Source organism: Dendropsophus ebraccatus, chromosome 10, assembly GCF_027789765.1.
Source record: "Dendropsophus ebraccatus isolate aDenEbr1 chromosome 10, aDenEbr1.pat, whole genome shotgun sequence".
Lineage (NCBI taxonomy): Eukaryota > Metazoa > Chordata > Amphibia > Anura > Hylidae > Dendropsophus > Dendropsophus ebraccatus.
In genome coordinates this window covers 15789145-15802354 of record NC_091463.1, presented here as the reverse complement: position 1 = coordinate 15802354, position 13210 = coordinate 15789145, and positions in this window count along the sequence as shown.

Here is a 13210-nt window from a genome sequence, read left to right as displayed (position 1 = left end):
AGATGCTCAGAAGTACTGTAATGGTGCGTTTACACAGACAGATTTATCTGACAGATCTTAAAGGCCAAAGCCAGGAACAGATTATAAACAGAGAACAGGTAATAAAAGAAAGACTGAGATATCTCCTCTTTTCCAATCCATTCCTGGCTTTGGCTTCAAAAATCTGTCAGATAAATCTCTGTGTAAACGCACCCTAAGAATATCCGTGCACTGGACTCTTCTAACCTCTACCACCCCTGCACATGGTTCAGTCATTGTTCAGCGTGTTTGGTAACTCCATCACCATACATGATCACCTCTTACATTTCATTACTGACATTTCTGTATTCATTAGACATGACATTTTTCCATCAGCGGTTACAGCTACTTACCGTTTAATAGGAATCTAGGTGGCGTCATCATGTTACAAAGGGGTTAGAAACTGTATTGGAAAAATGTAATGGCGGGGGGGGGGGGGGGGTCAAATTCAGTCCCTCTAGCTATTGCAAAACTACAATTTCCATAATGACTAGGAAGCTTTAGCTTTGGCTGTCCAGGCATGATGGGAATTGTAGTTTTGCAACAGCTGGAGGACCTGAGTTTGACACCTGTGCCCTAAGACGCTGCACTGTAGCCCCAGGATTTGGAAACACTTCACATATCGTAGAGAAAAACTACAACTCCCAGTGTGCCCCATGGTACACAGTGTGTATTCTATCAGTATTCATGTGAGTGCAGGTTTAGCCAAAGAAAACGAATATTGAATCATTGGATTCAGTTTCATTGGCTGCCATGCAGGCAATATGAAGCGGCCATGTTTTGCTGCACAATGCGTAGCCCTCATATGGGACACTTGCAAAAAGTTTTTAAACAAATCTGCTTTTGAGTTTCCTATAGATGCCTTAAAGGGGTACTCTGGTGAAAATCTATTTCTTTAAAATCCACTGGTTTCAGAAAGTTATATAGATTTGTAATTTACTTCTATTTAAAAATCTCAAGTCTTCCAGTACTTGTCAGCTGCTGTATGCCCTGCAGGCAGTGGTGTATTCTGTTCATGCTAATACAGTGCTCTCTGCTGCCACCTCTGTCCATGTCAGGAACTGTCCAGAGCAGCAAATTTAAAGGGGTAGTGTGGCGCTAAACAATTATTGACAAAATAACACACATTACAAAGTTATACAATGTATGTTATGTATGTGAATGGCCCCCTTCCCCGTGTTTCCCCCCCACCCACGCCAGACCCGGAAGTGTGATGCACTATACTCACCTGATTCGTGTCGACCCCCATCTGCCATCTTGTGACAATGATGTCATCTTCAGGAGGCCGGCCGAACCGCTCCATCCGTCCCTCATGCCGGCCCCCCCTCTGCCCCGTCATAACGGTGCTCAGCCGCGATTGGCTGAGCACAGTTATACTCAGCCAATCGCGGCTGAGCAGCTGATGACGTGGCAGAGGGCAGCCGGCACGAGGGACGGATGGAGCGGTTCGGCCGGCCTCCCGAAGATGACATCATTGTCACAAGATGGCGGACGGGGGTCGACACGAATCAGGTGAGTATAGTGCATCACACTTCCGGGTCTGGCGTGGTTGGGGGGGGGGGGGAAACACGGGGAAGGGGGACATTCACATACATTACAAAGTTGTATAACTTTGTAATGTGTGTTATTTTGTGAATAATTATTTAGCGCCGCACTACCCCTTTAATAGAAACCCTCTCCTGCTATGGACCGTTCCTGATAAGAACAGAGGTGGCAGCAGAGAGCACTGTGCCAGGCTGGATAGAAAACACCACTTACTGCAGAACATACAACAGCTGATAAGTATGGGAAGACTTAAGATTTTTAAATAGGAAGTAAAATTTAAATCTATATAACTTTCTGAAATCAGTTGATTAATTTTTTTTTTTTTTTTGCCAGAGTACCCGTTTAATCTAGAAAGCTCTGTCTGGTGTCTGTGATTATACCATCCCTCTCTGGGCTGTATCAGTAAGTGAAGAATACTTTAAATTATCAAGTTATTCTGGTGGTGACATACATGTCTATACTGTTCCTGACCACTAGATGGCAGCAGTATACTCAAACCATCCATCATTTGTGTGCAGGTAAGTTCCCAGCTTCCAGCACTGCTTGTACCTGCTGATATGACTTACACTTATAGGTTATATATACATGATTATATCTTTTGGTGCAAAACCAGACTTCCCCTTCATTGTCCTCTTTGTGGTTTTATTTCCTGCAGCTCTTGTTTTTTGGCCGCTAAGACCTAATAATTGGGCCTGTGTGGGAGGGAATTGTTCTCCGCTGACCTGCTTTGTGTTCTCTTTGTGTTGCTGGGTGACTAGGGCCTAGCCTGTACCCCCTCACTAGTCTGGCTGCAGCCCTGTGCGGAGGTGGGTGCTATTTGTCAGCTGTCACCCACCTTTACAGCAGAATAATAGGTACAATGACAGAATAAACTGGCCTGATGCCGTGTCCCATCCACTGTACTGGTGCTTAATGCTGTATAATTCCGGATGGTTCTGTACAGATCCAGCCGGACTCTCCTATGCCTATGTACCTACTGTTTTGTCTCAGTCTTCATTGCAGATATGGAGGTCTATTCCATTACCAGGCGGAGCAGAAGCAAAAGCTGCCGGATTTCACAGAAGACGAAGATCGATTCTCCAGATGATTGGGTAATGTTCAGATCTTTAGAAAGTGATCAGAATGAAAGACATTTAAAGGGGAACAACATATACAATTGTCACCATTTATCAATCAGTTAGAAGTCATGATACTTGCTGCCTCTCCATTCATTGTCTATGGGACACACTCTCCAGCAGCTCATGTAGACTATGGATGGAGCAGCTGAACACATACATGACCCCAGCTCCGTTCTTAATACTTGGACAACCCCTTTATTTTTAAACAATAAAATGCACCAAATGTATTTTACTTTTATATATATATATATATATATATATATATATATATATATATATATAAAAATCTTCAGTCTTCCAGTACTTATCAGCTGCCGTATGTCCTGCAGGAAGTTGTATATTCTTTACAGTCTGGAGGGCAGGAGAGGTTTCTATGGGGATTTGCTACTGCTCTGGACAGTTCCTGACATGGACAGAGGTGGCAGCAGAGAGCACTGTGTCAGACTGGAAAAAATATATCACTTCCTGCAGGATATGAAGCAGCTGATAAGTACTGGAAGACTGGAGATTTTTAGATAGAAGTAAGTTATAAATCTCTGACACTATGGCTGTAGTACCTCTTTAAATCTGCTGCACCACCCTGAACCTTGGTGGGGTATTCCTTTTTTTGTGGGGTGACAGTATACAGAGCCAACAGGTAAGTACTTATGCTTTATTGGCTAGGAAGGATCATATAATTACCAGATTGAGAATAAAGGGGCACAGCACCCCCTATTCATTTGAATGGAGTTGTGCTGCAGACCCTGAGTCGGGGGTAGGGAACCTTGGCTCTCCAGCTGTTGCAAAACTACAACTCCCATCATGCCTGGACAGCCAAAGCTTTGTAACAGCGGGGAGCCACATGGTGGGAACATCCGAATACTGAGCCCTATGGACCTGTACCGGAGGGCAGCTTGGCCTTTGCCGCCCTCCTTAGGAGCAGACATCTGAGCTTTTGCAGTAAAATATTAACAAATTGTATTATCATGTCTGTACATGACTTCTGGAGACGCTTCATCAAGTCAGCGGTCTGGACCCTCCGCACTGGGGGTAACGGTTTATGGGAGGTTAACTCCTTCAGGGTATGCAGAGTATGTGCCGGCACCTGTAATAGGGATATAACTATGCTGCTACATGTGACACCTATAGAGCCAAACTAGAGAGATGCATGTATAGCAAGTCCATTATATACATCTATAAATAAACCAGCTCATATTACACAAGGGTTCTCTATTAGCCTGTACGTAACGCTGTCCTGTTCATAGGAGGTCTCTGAGAGAGTGGGGTTCCAGACATGGCTGCTTTCTTCCAGAAACAGCACCTCTCCTGATCTCAATTTGAGTGTGGGGTTTTGCAGCTCAGTCCTATTCAAGTGAATGGAGCAGAATTGTAATACCACACAGAACCTGAGGACATGGGTGGCGCTGTTTTGGCGAGAAAGAAGCTTTGTTTTTTCTAATCCTAGCTGCGGCTGCGTCTGACTAGGGGCTTAGAAATTTAGTTAATATGTAATATTAGGTGAATGATAGCGGTATGAGTATCCAGCCTCAGTAAGGGTATGTTCACGCTGAGTAATTCAGGCTAAATCCGCCTGCCTGTTTGTCATAGCCCGTCTATGGGAGAGCGCACGCTCCTCCACTGCCAAGGCTCCCGGCTCAAAGAAGTGACATGTCACTTCTACAAGCGGAGAGCGATGGCAGCAGAGGAGCGCGCCCTCTCCCATAGAGAAGCAGTGTCACACTGAAGCAGGTGGGATTCCGTGGCGAGCGTTCCGCCGCAGAATTCCGCCTCTTTTACTCAAATTCAAATACAAATCCTAAGTGATAGAACAAGTTGTTAGTAACCTTCACTGATGAACATATAGTAAGTAGCGGTAATCATTGGGTCTATGGGCAGCGCCACTGGTGGGCTCTGTGTGCCTACATACCATGATGGAAACCTGATGTCATGTGACAAATCCGCCACTGTGAACATGGCCCTAAATATGTGATTCATTGTATTTGGTGTTACAGGTAGATGTAATGTTATAGCAATTGCAGTGACTTTGTATAGTGGCAGCGGAGGGGCCGATGATTAACAGATGCAAATCAGCGTAACACTCCACTGGTCATGTGTAGCACCGAGTCCAACCGTTACCCCTGGATACTATGTGGGAGACCCTGTGTATTATTCAGGTTCTGACCTGCCTCTAGTTATCATCTTCACCTTCATCAGGCGCCTGTCTCTTCTATTCAGCTGCTTTCCGTGATCCTAGAGGTGGACAGAATGGATGGTACGGTATAGTGCTGGGTATACAGGTGGTATATATATATATATATATATATATATATATATATATATATATATCTACAGGTGGTATATACGTGATTGTGTACCTACAGGTAGTATACATGATTGTTTATATGTATGTGTATGATGCTGTATCTACAGGTGGTATATATGTGATTGTTTATATGTATGTGTATGATTTATATGTATAATGCTGTATCTATAGGTGGTATATATGTAATTGTTTATGCATATGATGACGTATCTACAGGTAGAATTGATTGTTTATATGTATTACTTTATGATGTATGTACAGGTGGTATATATGTGATTGTATGTGTATAAATTATATGTATGATGCTGTATGTACAGGTAGTATATTGTTTGTGCATATGATGATGTATCTCCAGAAAATATGTATGATTGTTTATATGTATGTGTAGGATTTATATGTATGATGCTTTATGCATATAATGACGTATCTACAGGTAGAATTGATGATTGTTTATATTTATTACTTTATGATGTATGTACAGGTGGTATATATGTGACTGTATATATGTAATATGTAATGTCCTCTCCGATAAGATTCATTCTTGTGGTTCTGTATTTCAGTTTTCCCTGCATTACTTCTATTCTGGGTTTTGCTGCCGGGCTCAGGAGCTACTTGCACCACAGCCTATGGGGATAAGATCCGCTACTGCAAGACCTTCCAGATCGGTACGGGAAGCTTGTCACCTATAGTTTACATTTTATTCTACTTGGTTTAAAGTTTCATGACTGATCGGGGTCTGGGTGTTCAGACCTTCACAAGCGCTTCACTCCCCTTTTCGGCGCAGGAGACGGTCTCCACTGTAAGGGCCCTATTACATGGAGCAATAATCTGCTCAATTCAGCAGATCATCGCTCTCTGTAATAAATACAACAATCAGCCGGATAGACAATCAAAGATGGTTGGGGTCTAAACACTTAGATCCTGACCGATTTAAAACATTTAACATGTCTTTAGGATCTGTCAATTAGAAAAAAAAAAAAAAAAAAGTGACTACGACTACAGTCAGTTCCTCTGCCATTGATGGCTCATAGCAGAAGCTGACAGCACACCCAATGAATGGAGATAAAGCTGCCTTGTCTGATGTGTAACACTTGGCTCTTCTACTTGATTTAGATTACATTGAAGGTATTGAAATTCTCATCTTTGAGGAAAGAGATGTTGGACGCATCAATTCAACAGTGTTTTCCAGCCCAAATTTGAAGTCCGTGTTGAGTCTGACCCTGAAGGGCAGTAAAATCCACACCATAGAATCGGGGGCGTTTCAGCAGTTCCAGGGTCTCGGTAATATTGAGCTGCAGGATAACCACCTAACCACCCTGTCCCCCTCCTGGTTTCATGACCCGGCCACCTTGAAGAACCTCACCCTGGCCAGTAACCTGATCGCTCAGCTACGTCCCCAGATGCTGGAGGGATTTTCCAACCTGGAAAGGCTCAACCTCAGTAGAAATCAGATCTCCTCTATCCACAAAGAAAGTTTCTTGGGCATGTCAAAGATGCTGTCCCTGGACTTGTCTTACAACAAGATGTCATCACTTCAGTGGCAGATACTGAGCCCATTAAATGGCACTTTCAGACTCAGTGGCAATCCCTGGGATTGTTCCTGTGCACATAAGGATTTCATACTTTTTCTGAAAGGTAAGAAGTATTCTGCACTGGGTATTCGTCTGACATTTATGATAGCGGTTTTATCTTGGAATATCCCTTTAACTTTTTTCAAAAACTTAAAGCGACTCCGTACCCACAATCTGTCCCCCCCCAAACCACTTGTACCTTCGGATAGCTGCTTTTAATCCAAGATCTGTCCTCGGGGTCCGTTCGGCAGGGGATGCAGTTATTGTTTTAAAAACAACTTTTAATCCGGCAGCGCTGTGTCTAACGGCCGGGGCTTACATTTGTATATGCATTAGGTTGGCACCACCTCTATGTCCTTCCTCCCCACCCTCCTCATCATTAGGAATGCTCCAGGAACATTTACTGCTGTTTGAGCTTTGCACAGGTGTCTTAATGATCCAGCCCATGTGCGGGCTCACACAGCTGACGAATAGGAAGCAATCTGCCTGGAGTATTCCTAATGATGAGGAGGGTGGGGAGGAAGGACAGAGAGGTGGTGCCACCCTAATGCATATACAAATGTAAGCCCCGGCCGTTAGACACAGCGCTGCCGGATTAAAAGTTGTTTTTATCACTATAACTGCATCACCTGCCAAACGGACCCCAGGACAGATCTTGGAAGGTACAAGTGGTGGTGGTGGTGGGGGGTCAGATTGTGGGTACGGAGTCGCTTTAAGTCTAATTCCTGTATTGTTGGTCTTGTTGTAGAGATGGTCAATGCCTCCCGGTTGGCCGACCCCACCTCTGTAACGTGCCACTCTCCACCAGACTTGCTGGGAGCCTTTGTGTGGAACGTATCTGAGATGAATTGCTCCTCGCTCACTCCGCCACCCTCACCAGAGGCCGTTTTCCATAAAGTGGTGTTACCCGTGCTCTTCGTGGTGTTTGGTGAGTGCCATATGATTAATGTGGGTCCTCAAAGGTTCATGAATGGTGAAAGTAAATGTATTAGGGTATATACATGCTAAAAATATAAGTAGGTGTCAGGTGAAATAACTTTGTGTATTTCCTGGAATCAAGTGTCCTGTTTGGAGATGAGTAGTGTTGAGTGGACTGGCCGAACTGTTTGAGTTCAGCAATGTTCTCCGAGCCCGAACGCTCTGCATTTTACTCCTGACGTTTGGAGAAGTTGGATGCCGCCCTAGGGCTGCTAGGAAGACATGGATACAGCCTATGGCCATGTTCACACTATATTTGAGATCATCCTGGCCGGTACTGGAGTAACGGTCGTAGTTTTACCGGAGGATCTTTAGGGCTGCAGAGTTCTGATGCGGGCGCATCCGCACACGCCCGCATCAGAACTCCCCACAGCACACTATGGAGCGTGCGGCCGGAGCAGCTCGCTCCATAGTGCGCACTGACAGGGTTTTCTGCGGCCGCAGAAAACTGACATGTCAGTTGTTTGCGGCGCCGCTAGAGAAACCTGGCTGGAGCATATACCATGTGTATACGCTCTGGTCGGGATCCCATAGGCGGCAAGGTAACGTATATTTTCATAAATAATCACTGCCGTTGTTGCAATGTGCAACAACGAACGTAGTTTTACAAGAATATACTTAGTGTGAACATAGCCTATGGCTGTATCCATGTTTTCCAGGACACTCTAGGTCAAATGCCGAGCGTTTAGGTTCGGAGAACATTGCTGAACTTGCATTAAGTTCAGGTTCACGCTTGCCATTTGAATCCGTAGGGCTTCCTGGAATATATGGATACAGCTCATGCCTATGCATACTTTCCAAGCAGCCCAGGGGCTGCATCCATCTTCTCTAGACTGAGGGATTAAAATGACAATTGCGAACCCAAACTTACTGTAAATTCACTCATTTCTAGCTCTTTTATTAGGATTTCTGGATAATCTGTACCTACATCCGGCCTGGCTAGAATAGTAGTAACTACAGTATGTGTGGTTATGGCAATATGTGATCAATAATGTAGTTACTGGTTTGAGTCCAGACAACATGGCACCTGACAAATCAGAATGGGACGTGTCTTCACAATCTCTCCGTAGTGCAGCCGCACATTAAGACACATTGCACAGCAGCCAATCACATCCAGGTTGTGCAACTTGTCTGTCACTTTATTACCATTGCAACTTGGCCAAAGATTATACTGGTATTGCAGCTCAATCCCATTAAAGTAAATGGTGCAGTTCTGACACAGCCCTGGTAGCAAGGACAGGAATCCCAGCACCGAGCGTATGGTTATGTGATGCTGGTATACACTCCCTTGTATGTTATGACTCCCTTGAATTGCTTGCGCTCTACAGCCTGATTTATACATTGTATTCCAACACAAAATCATTGTCTATTCTATTGCAGTGCTATTTTTGTTCATTTTGCTGATTTTCCTTCTTTGGAAGAAAAAACAAGACAAAAAACAAGTACAGCCAGACAAAAGAACAAAGGGAGAGGCCAATACCGGATCTACGGGAAGATCTCCTCCTACTTTTGGCGGTGTCGTCATAATGAACCCAAACCTGATGGGTTTCAAGACCACATCCAACCAGAGTCCCCTGTCGGTGGGACGGGCTAAGTCGGCGGCCGCCATTTTAGTGCAAACTGAATTTAACACTTCAAAGAGAAGTGAGAACTCGCAGTGTGTTAGGGCCCTCGATGTCGGCCATAGTCTAAAAGAGGGTTCTGAAGGGAACATGGAGATGTGGTATTATACCGGCCTGCAGGGTAGAGTCCTTCAGACTCACAGTGTCCGCCCTGTGCCGCTGTCCTCAGCCAATGTAAACCCACTGACTATGGATGATGCTTCCACCCGCACACCAGTAATATCTATGGGACCAGTAGAAGAAGATGGCCACTCAACCAGATCCACCACATATACGGATGAGCCTCTTGTCTACTTATGCATGAACACCAGTCGGGAAGAATCCACCACAATTGTTCCAGTAAAGAAGGTGATTCCCACTAAGCCACAGATCATAAGACGGGCATTATCCTGGCCGAATGTCCGATATAAGAAGGATCCCGGGACGTCTTATGATGACTTTTTAAAGACCCTCAATATTTCACCGAAGCCAACAGCAAAACCAAAGACCCTCCAAAAACAGGGTGATCATAGTGATCTCCAGGATACCATGCAAGTGCTGGGAGAGAGCAGAGGTTTGCTGAGAAAGGCGGACATCATGAAGGATCAGGCGTTGGGTGTTCCGACAAAGAGCAAAGTGCTGGAAAACAAGAATGTGGACAGACAACAATATAATACGGCCAGGAATGTTTATCAGAGGTCAAGCAATAGTAGACGCGCCCCGAGGAGCAAGGTTGTCACGCCGGACTCTGGTGTGGACAGGCACGGACTGCATAGTCAAGGATCAGAGACACGATCAGAGCTCCGGCGTACGCCAGACGACGACCAGCTACTGGAGGACAATGAATATAATTTCATAGATCTATTACATGAGGTGGTTGAGAATCATGGACGGTGGACGAGGGAGCGGTGGAGGCAGACCCACCAGCAGCGGATGTCCAGCAGAACACCTCCTCACCACTAGGGGGAGCACTGCCTTCATGTGTTAGAAATGATGACGATTACTATATCCCCATAGTGGGCGTACCAGACAGTTTCTGAAAGTGTTACCCTCTTTGTACAAATCATTTTTAATGTTTTTTGCAATGTAATTTTTAAAAAATTTTTTTATTATTATGTGAAGATATGAAGCGTCCCCTTCTGGTTTCAGTCAGGTCTTCAGGGAGGTCAATCCAGCCAGCATCTTGTCCCCACACATACTGTATGACACTGTATAAGTCAGCTGAGATGTGAATATGGATGAGGATGGGGATTACACCTCCATGATAGTGAGAATTATACAAGTATATATTGCTATTGTGGAACTGTCAAGTATATGGAGTATGTTGAATATTCTCATAGGGCACGAGGAGCTAAGGAGATTGATACATATAGATCTGCGGGAAAAGATTCTATAAAAGTTGTTATATATTTATGTAAATCCCTGATGCTTTTGAGTCCAGTGGGCGGGACTACTGTGATTGACAGCCTTTAAGCATCTGGGAATTAGGGATTCACATCAATAATGACAAATTCTGCTGAATCCCTTCCAATAAAGTTATATACCTATGTCCTCAGCTCCTCCTGTTCCATCACATCATGTCTACAGATTAGATAACAAGGGTCTGCTGGGTGGTCCTACCTAGTGATTGACTGTATGAATGGGACCTCCCTCTAGACTCCATAAGCTTCACTGAACCTTTTCCCAATCTGCTCACCCCCTCTGTCCGTAAAAGAAGCTGCTGCTGCTTGTTGGGCTTCCCAGATCTGTGACATGAATCTTATTGGACATAATAGTCCTCTCACCAATGTGTAATGTAAATCCTTTTATTCACAGTTGTTCATGTAGATTATTATTATTATTATTATTATTAATAACTGCTGGCCTTAGGTGTAATGCTGTGTCCCAATATCACCATAAAGCCGGCCGTGTACATTAGGTTGGGTGTACCTATTTTAGTACAAAAAAGTGTTGTGTGGCTAAAAGTCGCCATGTTGCACTTTAGGTAAGTTACTGGGTTCACGCTGCAACCCTCAAAGCGCTGTGACTGCGACCCAACATTGACAATAAATACATGGATAGATTCCTTGCTAGTGCCGAGTAGCTGCCAGTTTTGGGTCATAGGCGCCATCTTATCTTAGCTGCAACACAGCACAATCCACATCCACAGGGTTGGTCCTCTAACCCTGTAGCGGCCAAAATTGCTGTGTAACCCTAGCAACTCCTGAGCCTGCTATATAAAGTGTACCTGTCACAATTTATTTTTTGTAACAAAATCAATGTGGATTGTAATCGCAAGCAGTTTTACGAAATACTCGCTTAATTTTTTTATTTATTTAAGTTTTCTATGTTTAAATCAATGTTACACAAATGGCCACTAGGTGTCTCCCTTCCCCTCAAACTGTGGTCTGTTCTCCCTCCGTGACGATATTTAGTCTTTTCTCTGTTAAATAAATGCGAGCATATTGCAAAACTGCTTGCGATCACAACCCCTGTTGATTTCTTCACAAAACAGAGAAACTGTGATAGTGCCTCTTTAAGCAAGTGGTATACAGAATTGCTGGAAGGCCCATAATCTTGCATTGCTGTACATTTCCAGTAATTCCATGTACCATAGTCTGATTTATTATATATTTATAGAACATAATGCAGCGTTCTGTTTACTGCACTCCTAAGCTATGTATTATACACCAAGAATCAGATGAGATATATTTGCATTAATATGTAGATGACTTTTTATAGACTTTATATATATATGTATGTATTGGTACAATGAGCAGATAACTGATCTTTATGTATAATTATATTTCTCCATTAAAGTATGTGGTATATCACACTGGAGCTCAGGGGTGGACGTCACTGTAGACATAATGTTTGACAGCTCTCTCATGTACTTTGTGTGTCCTTCCTCACTGTTTTCAAGATCTCTGTTTGCTTTCAGTGAATAGTGATGTCTATTCAATTTAACCATTATTGATTGAGAGTTTTCCTCTGCTCTGGTGATCAGTGGGGACCCTTATCCTGTGTATAGGTGGTATATACACCCCTTTAGGAAAGAGCCAAAGGATGCTCTTTTAGAGTACAAGATGGGATGAGGCCATTCACAAAAGTTGATGGTCACAGCTCCCCTCCCCCCTCATAAAAACAAACAAAAAAAAAGACGACTACTTGTTATGTAATGTTAATAAAGGTTCTGTAAGAGTGCTTTTATGCCATAGTTTATATTCATACCACAGTTGTGCCCTCCGAGGCGTGGACATGTCGGCATCTTGTCAAAATCTGGTGCCGTATCTGTTCTTGTACTGGGACAGACTTCATTTACTTCTATGGCCTTAGCTGGTGACTACTTTCAGGTAATTTACCGCACATTTACCAGTTTTTTGGATTACAGCAAACTATCAGAATAACCATGTGATTGTGGCAGGTTCAGCTGCTGGAATCCCTCCATGATCTTGAGAAGACGGACCTTAGTCTCCTGTCAGAATGGAGTGATGAGACACCCATGCACACTGGCGCTCCATTCATTCTCTATGGGAGCAATGGGACAGCTGAGTAAAGTATGTGGCAGTATAGAGAATATATTGGGTGGAGGCACTTCACTCCATTCTGATGGGAGACCTGGGTCCCCGTTCTTGAGATCTTGGTTAGACACCCCGTGATCCTATGGATAGAGCATAACTTTACAAGATGGCAAAAACGCTTTAATATATAATCTAAACATTATAAGCTGAACGGAGTTGTCCCACCATTTATACTTATCTCCTATGCACTGAAAAGTGGATAAATGTATCCCCAATCTCAAGAACAGAGGTCCCAAGGCTCCCCTTGAGACAAAGCTATAGTCATTGCCTATGTTTGGTGCTGCGGGTAGCAGAGCTCTGTATTCAATATGTTCAGCAATCCTATAGACCATGGGTCTTCAAACTGCGGCCCTCCAGCTGTTGCAAAACTACATTTCCCATCATGCCTAGACAGCCAAATCCAAAGCTTTAGTTGTCCAGGCATGATGGGAGTTGTAGTTTCGCAACAGCTATAGAGCCACAGTTTGGAGACCCATGCTATAGACAATGAATGGAACTTAGTGCGCATACATTTCCA